The sequence below is a fragment of the Colobus angolensis genome, unplaced genomic scaffold (assembly GCF_000951035.1).
Source record: "Colobus angolensis palliatus isolate OR3802 unplaced genomic scaffold, Cang.pa_1.0 Scaffold317, whole genome shotgun sequence".
In the NCBI taxonomy this organism is placed as follows: domain Eukaryota; kingdom Metazoa; phylum Chordata; class Mammalia; order Primates; family Cercopithecidae; genus Colobus; species Colobus angolensis.
The window spans coordinates 1,809,323-1,816,984 of record NW_012116455.1 but is presented as its reverse complement, the minus strand read 5'-3'; the positions used below and the strand labels follow the sequence as shown (position 1 = coordinate 1,816,984).

At 43.3% G+C, this 7,662-nt stretch overlaps 1 long non-coding RNA gene across 1 annotated transcript; it reads left to right on the top strand.

Annotated features, from left to right (window-relative positions):
* The first annotated feature begins 3,229 nt into the window (after window positions 1-3,229).
* On the top strand, window positions 3,230-4,658 carry LOC105518338. Its single transcript, XR_001002808.1, has 3 exons — window positions 3,230-3,811; window positions 4,164-4,313; window positions 4,410-4,658. It is a non-coding gene; the product is annotated as an uncharacterized LOC105518338 (long non-coding RNA).
* The last annotated feature ends 3,004 nt before the right edge of the window (window positions 4,659-7,662 follow it).

Below are 7,662 nucleotides of genomic sequence, written 5' to 3'. Positions count from 1 at the left end.
CTGCTTTGGCTCATCCTCCATGGGCTGCACCCACTGTCCAACCAGTCGCAATGAGATGAACCAGGTACCTCAGTTGGAAATTCAGAAATCACCTGCCTTCTGCATCAATCTTGGGGGAAGCTGTAGATTGGAGCTCTTCATATTCGGCTCTCTTGGAAGCAATCCTCTTTTTTTTTTTTTTGTATTTTTGGTAGAGACAGGGTTTCATCATATTGCCCAAAATGGTTTCAAACTCCTGAGGTCCAGCCATTTGATAAAACAAACTTATATTTGTTTTATCTGAGTTCTTTCCTCAGGAAAGGCCTCTCATGCCTCTCAAAAAGCATCATAGACCTGAAACTCAGCTGATCACAGCCTCCAAATAATGAGATGCCAAACCCCTCATTCATCATGAGTGCTTCCTCACCCCTCCCCAGTTCCTCTTTTGCCACACACAGTTATGTTTCTTCCCTGCTACATAAACCCCTCACTTTAGTAGACCAGGGAGACAGATTTGAGACTCATCTTGCATCTCTTCAGCTGCAGCACCCGATTAAAGCCTTCTTCTTCAGCAGTACTAAATGTCTCAGTGATTGGCTTTCTGTGTGCTGAGCAGCAGGACCTACACTGAACCCCTGGGGATTTGGTAAAAATACATGTACACTTTTAAAAACTGCAATTAATGGGTTGTGGTATATTGAGAAATTGGAATGGCATCAACTTGGCCAATTCTGAGAAAACACATTGTACTTAAGTGTCAGGGCCCTGCCTCCTGACCTTGACAATATATGGTGATTTTGGGAGAAGGGGAGTATGGCGTGGTTTGAGTGTTTTATAGAAATGTAAAACATGGCTGATTACTTTTTATTTTAAATTCAACAAATCTTCATTTCTGGTGAGAAAATCTTGCCAAAACCAACCAAACAAATGTGTAGAAGTATATGAAGAAGAAAATGAAAGATTCCCTGCCTCCCAATCACCGTTGCTTGGTGTCAGCCATTATTTATTACATGGAAGAAGGGGGCAAGGCACCCAGGAAGTCCCAAGACCTGTTCTGACAATCATCTGGCCTCCCTCGGCAAAGGGAAAAGAGAGAAGGCAAAAAGAATATAACACTACTGTTTGCAGAAATTTCTCCTTGGTGCGGGAAGCTCTGGTAAACTGAGAGAGTATGTTTTCCATGAGGGACCTCAAGGGTTCTTCTCTGGCCCTGAGCCCAAACTGGATTTTGCCTCATTTTCTGAGGTGCAAATGAAATGATAAAAGTTGATCAAAGGAGAGGGCAGAGAGAAAGAAAGAGGACGACTCCTCCCTCGCAGGTCCACTTTCCTCAGTGCTGCTTGAGGGATCAGAAGAAATGCTTTAACATAGGTGCGTGAGAACTATGGCTGTTAAGTATGAACTCAGTTACCTCCAGTTACGAGCCAGTGTGAGGGTCCATGGTGTAATGGTGAGCACCTTGGACTCTGAACACAGTAATCAGACTTCAGGTTTCAGTGGGACCTTTCCGTATAATTCCAGTGAGGTTCTCTTTATTGCTTCCTAAGTGGAATGGGGGAAATTGTCCCAGTCATGGTCATGGACCCTCCAGGCCACTGGCTGTGTACAATTGGAGTCCTCGACCCAGCAACCCAGCAAGACCCCTCCCTTCTCTGGGTGACCCTGGGCCTCCAGGTGACAGGTCTCCTCCACTAAAAAGGCTGCCTCCCCTCAATCCCAGACCCCGAGTTTTCTTTTACTCGTGTCATTGGGCCGCCGCCCTGTGTCTCTTAGGAAGAAATGACCCATATGAAAAACTTTCCTTCCAGGATGCCCTAATCTCTTCATTGCTTAGGACGGCACAGTTTTTAACCTCCTGACCTTGGGTCCAGTATGAATGTGTGCGTTTCATTTCATTTTCATGGGATCCCCTCCAACCAGCTGCCAGTGGATTCCTGTCCTTGGAGTCTCTGTGGATGGCAACTAGATCCTGCTCTTGTCACAAATCCTGACACCTCTCTCCAATGAATTGCCTCCCTTAGCCTCCTAAATCAGCCAATATTTAGATTTGAGCCTGGGATCCCAGCATCTGTGGAGAACAGAGGTTCCTGATCCCTGGCCAGCTCTCCCGCAGTGAAGGGGAGAGGAGCAGAGCAGTTGGGAGGGGCAAGTCCAGGGCCCTGGGCAACCCCCTTCTTCCTGCCCAGACTCTGCTCCAAGGAGAAGTTGCCTTAGGACCAGATCAGATGAGAACTCTTTTGTTCTCTTCTCAGCAGAAAAATTTAGGCAAGAGCTCTGGAGGACCTTCCTAGCTCATAAAAATGGTGTGGCCAAATCTCTCCAGTTCTGGAAATGTCCAAGGTTACCAAGTGTTTTGAGGGCTCACTTTGGAGCCTCTGAAAAGGAGGGGTCTGGGCCCATGGAAGGTACCTGAGGGATGCAGGGGAGAGAGGGGAAAGAGCAGACAGGAGGGAGGAGAGAAAGAGGGAGGGGGAGAAAGGGTGTGTGTGGGCCAGGAGCCAGGATTCACCCTTACAGTTCAGTGACAGCTCCCTGCCCCCAAGGTTCCCACTGTGGCACCTTCCAGCAGGTGGTTTCCATCTCTTATTGATGTCCTAAGAACTCGGCTCTACAGAACAGTCCCACCCTATTTGGCATGAGTCCTGGCAAAGTTTCTTTTCATCGTTTTGGGGATGACATGGCGGTATATAGGTTTGCAAGTGACTAGGAGCTAAGTCAGGGCTTTGTGGAGCCGCTCAGAGTTAACTGTCAAGTAGCCTCCTTTCGCCCTTCCCTTGCAGGCTGATTGGCTGCAAGAGAGGGCCTGGAGAAGGCCAGGGCACCCAAGGCCACAGAAATGCCCAGGGATGAGTCCTGGCTGGAGGTGCCTTGGCTGAGCTGACTGTGCACTTCCAGGGCACACAGGGCAGGGACTCTGGGGGTCTGGCCAGGAGACTGAGCAAGGGGACCAGGGAGGTTATGCAGAAGGCTTCTGCACAGCAAGGCAGACATTCTTCTTGGACCCCCCAACCAAAATCAAGTCTTCCACCTCCTCTTCCTAAAGACCCTTTACTGCAGCTATTCTTTTACTAGAACTACAAGTTTGTAGTACATAGATTCAGTGCCCTCGTCTGGCCAACCATCTTCAGCTGCCAATGCCCAAGGTAACCTCCCTCCCTAGCAAGACCTGAACTCAGGACCTTACCTTAAGGAGAAGATGTCCTGTTCTTTCTTTCCCACCAGAACTGCCCTGGCGCAGACCCCATTTCTGTCTGCTGACAAGGACAGTCCCCTTACCAGTCTCCGAGGTTGGGGAGAGCAGATTCTCTTCAGCTCCCTGCCCTTGAGAGACCCCAAGAGTCAGTCCTGTGTGGCTCTAGCCCACAGAGGAATATCCATGGCCCATATCTCTCAAAACTCTCCCCTCCCACTCTGAATCCACCCTCTACTGGATGCTCCCCTCACAGAACAGACACCTTTTCTTTTCGTGTCGTTTTGCCTACCCGTACCCTGGATTGACTTTTCTGTCTTAGAACTACCTGTCCCTCTTTGGACAGTGTCTTCCTGGTACTACACATGAAGATGTCCTGCTCTCCCCTCCTCAAAGGAGTGAGTGCCTGACCTCAGCTGGGCCCATCAGATCCAGTACTTACCTGGAATAGGAAAAAGATGGCGCAGGTGACCAAAGATTACAAAAATCTCTGAAGCTTATCCACTTGAGAGAGAGTACCTGAAGATACCGGCCTTTCATTCCTGCTATGTATATCCAATGTGACTGAACTCTGAATAAAATATACAAGTTATAACAATGTAGTAATTGACCCAGCAAACTAGGACACAAACATGTTAGAGGGTAAGGTAGTGAGAGGCATGTTTGGGTGGGGGGTGATGATGAGCAAGTATGTGAAGGAGAGATAGTGCCTAAACTTGAAAATCAAAAATGTTATAATATCTGTTTGGATATAAGGAGATAAATAAATAATTGCTTCTATGTGATGAAACTCTAGGAGTACACAAGGGGACTGCTGTTTTATTAAACAAATTTTCAAGTATACGTAACTTTGATAAAGTAACCAAATAAAAATTTTCCTTTCCCATATATGTATGTGTGTATATATGTATTTATATACACATATATATTTGCATTCATTGTATTTTGAATATAAATTTTTATACAATCATGTTAATCCTTCTTCTCATTTAAGGATTTGAGTTTGATGTCACGCATACAATGTGATGCCACTGTATGACTACAGAAATGTTGGCAAAAGTAAGTTCAGAGCAAATGGTAGGCAAGTACTTCCCAGTTCTGGCCAGAAGATGAAGAAAAAAAGAATTCTCATAAAATGTTAAAAGTATGACTTGTTATATCTTCTTTTCACAGTAATTTAGACAGAAATTAGCAAAATCAGAAATGTATAAACACTTTGGTCTGACAATTCCATCCTCAGGTGTCTACAGAGAAATAGACAAGCGATGCACGACAGATGCATGTGTCAGTCTCGTCCCTGCAGTTGTATTTGTAATAATACACATTGGAGCAATTTCATGGCCGTCAGTTAGAGAATGTTTGAAGAATTATTCACTCACATCAGGAAGGACATTTCAAAGATCAAAGCGTGATGGAAATGCTGGAGGCCCTGACGCTGATAGGAGCTCATGCATGTTGACCAATTACTATGTGACAGACATTGGCTCCACGCTTTTTCTGCACTGCTCATTTAAACACTGGACAACCTAAGTGTTCTGATTTAGCCCATATGATAGAAATGGAGGCACAGAAGATTAATGTGTTTAACTTCAAACCCTGAAGGATTAGGTTTTTCACCCAGAGCCTGTGGCTTCGTCATAAGTGTGATTCAGGTTCTGTCGTTCTCCACGTTAGGAGTTTACAGTATTCCAAATATGAGAAGCTGAGAAAACAAACAAACTCAAAGCCCTAAAAACCAGGATAAGAAAAGATAGATGTTTGTTGGGTGTGGATTAAAAATGGACTTTTTTCGCCCCAAGCAACAAAAAGGCACCTTGGAAAATAGACAAGAGACAGGAAGAAGAGAAGCTTTAAGATATATTTAGTCCAAGGAAGAGACTCTTCAGATGGAAGGTCACATCAGCTAGAAACATTAATGTGATTGGATGGGCTCAAACCACTGACCTTTCAGTCAACATCCAATAGCACTAACCTAGTGTTCCAGAGACACTGCTTGTTAAACAGTGAAAGTTGTTGCTCAATTGTGTCATCCATAATTGTCAAATATTGCCATTTAGTTGCACAAGGAAGTATTCTCTGTTGCCAAGCTAGAGTACTCATAACTGTTCTGTTTTGTTGAATATTCTTTACCACCACAAACCCTCTTTAGAAGACCGGGGGCTCCTAAAACATTGAGGCCAAGAGTCCTGTCCTTGTGCATGTTTGGGCATTGACCCAGGGCCAAATCCGTGGGAGACTCCTCCACACACATGCCAGGTCCCCAGGTGACAACTGCAGTCTCTGGATCTGAGGTCATCCACTTTCCCATTCCTAGCTCACCTCACCCATCGTGAAGCCTGGTTAATATTGCCAGAAACCCGAGTGGGCAGGTGCTCGTACCAAAGACGGAACCTGCTGTGTGCCCACCTTGCTGATCCCTCCATCCTTCTAGACAAAGGCTTCGTGAGCCAGGGACCTTGTACTCACAAGGCCCTCAACTAGTAGGCATTAGCTCATTATGTATATGTATATGTAGTCCTCAGGTTATATTCCTTAAATATATATATGTAATTCCTTAAATATATAATTTTAATACAAAATTTTTAAAAGATTCCTTTAATAAACATTTACAATAACATCAAGAAATATAAACTACATAGCGAAGATGTGAAAACCAGCCAGGCTCGGCCTCAAATGCCAGCAGTTTGAAAGACTGTGGCAGGAGGGTTGCTTGAGCTCAGAGGCTTGAAACTAGCCTAGGCAACATAGTGAGACCTCATCTCTACTGAAAATCAGAAAAATTATCCGGGTGTGGTGGTGCGAGCCTGTAGTCCCAGGTACTCAGTAGATGAGGCCCTAGGATATCACAGGCCTGAGAATTCCATGCTGCAGTGAGCTGTGTTCGTGCCACTGTACTCCAGCCTGGGTGAAAGAGTGAGATTGTGTCTAGAAACAAAGGAAGAAAAAAGATGTGAAAGCCTATATATTGAAGACTACCAAGTATTGCTGAGAGCAGTTAAAGACCTTTGGAATAGAGAATGTTCCTCCTTGCATTTCAAGATTGCTTTTGTTTTGGGAGGACACTTGCTATTTTTTAGGAATATGGAGTTCTTCTTAGCCATTCCTGTAAAAAAAAAGGCCACTTTTTGATAGGATTGTATTGAATCTGTGGATTGCTTTGAGTTGTACTTTTATCTTCACCATGTTACAGTTTCCAACCCATGGACATACGATGTCTTTCCAGTGATTTAGGTCTTCCTTAATCTTCTCGAGCAATGTTCTGTAGTTGTCTGTGTACAAGTACTGCACCTTCTCGAACAAATTTATTCCCAGGCATATTATTCTTACAGGTGCTATTATAAATGAAATCATTGTGTCAATTTTCTTCTCAGATTGTTCATTGCTAACACAAATGATTGTTTGCTGAAAGTTTGCTGAATTTGCTTATTAACTCTAGTAGTGTGTGTGTCTGTGTGTGTGTGTGTGTGTGTTTGCATTTGTATGTATTGTTTGGGATTTTCTATATATAGGATCACACCATCTGCAAATTGAGATCATTTTGTTTTCTGTTCAAAAATACTTTTTCTCATGTGTATTTTTGAAAGATAATTTGGCCAGGTGTAGAATTGTAGGTGACAGTTTTTCTTAAGCACTTTATTGCAAACCTCTTGTTTGTAAAGTTTACTATGAAAAATCTCATGCCATCCTTACATTTAGTGCTCTGTATGTAACATGTTCTTTCCCCTTTTATTACTTTTAGGATTTCCTCCTTATCACTGGTTTTGATGGATTTGATTAAGGTGTTCCTTGGTGAAGTTTTCTTCATGTTTCTTGTTCTTAGAATAATCATATTTCTGTAATATTTGAAGTTTATGGTTTCCATGGAGCTTCTAAATCTTTCATCCAGTGTGTTTTAAATATCTTTGTCTCTCTTCTCCACTACACGCCCTTCGGGGATTCCATTTAGCCCTATACTAGGGTGTTTAAAGTTTTTATGCTGAAGGTCCTTTTAGTTTTCAAGTCATTTGTTACTGTGTGTTTCATTTATGTTAGTTTCAACTTCTATTCCTTCTAGTTCAATAATCTTCTCTTCTGCAATGTTTAGTCCAGTGCCTTCTTCCATTTCAGACTCAGTTTTTATCTACAGAATTTGATATTTAAAAAATCTTCAACCTCTCCATTTAATTAAAATACAATTATAACTGCTCTAATGTCCTTTTCTGCTATTTCCAACATGTGTGTCAATTTCAACTGGATTATTAGATTCTTCATTATGTGTCATGTTTTCCTGCTTCTTTAGCTGCTTGATATTCTTTTATTTTTATTTATTCTTTGGAAGATGGAATTTCACTCTCGTTGATCAGGCTGGAGTGCAATGGTGTGATCTCAGCTCACTGCAACTTCTGTCTCCCAGGTACACAAGCGATTCTCCTGTCTCAGCCTCCCAACTGCTCAGATTACAGGCATGCGCCACCATGCCTGGCTAATGTTTTTGTATTTAGTAGAGACGAGGT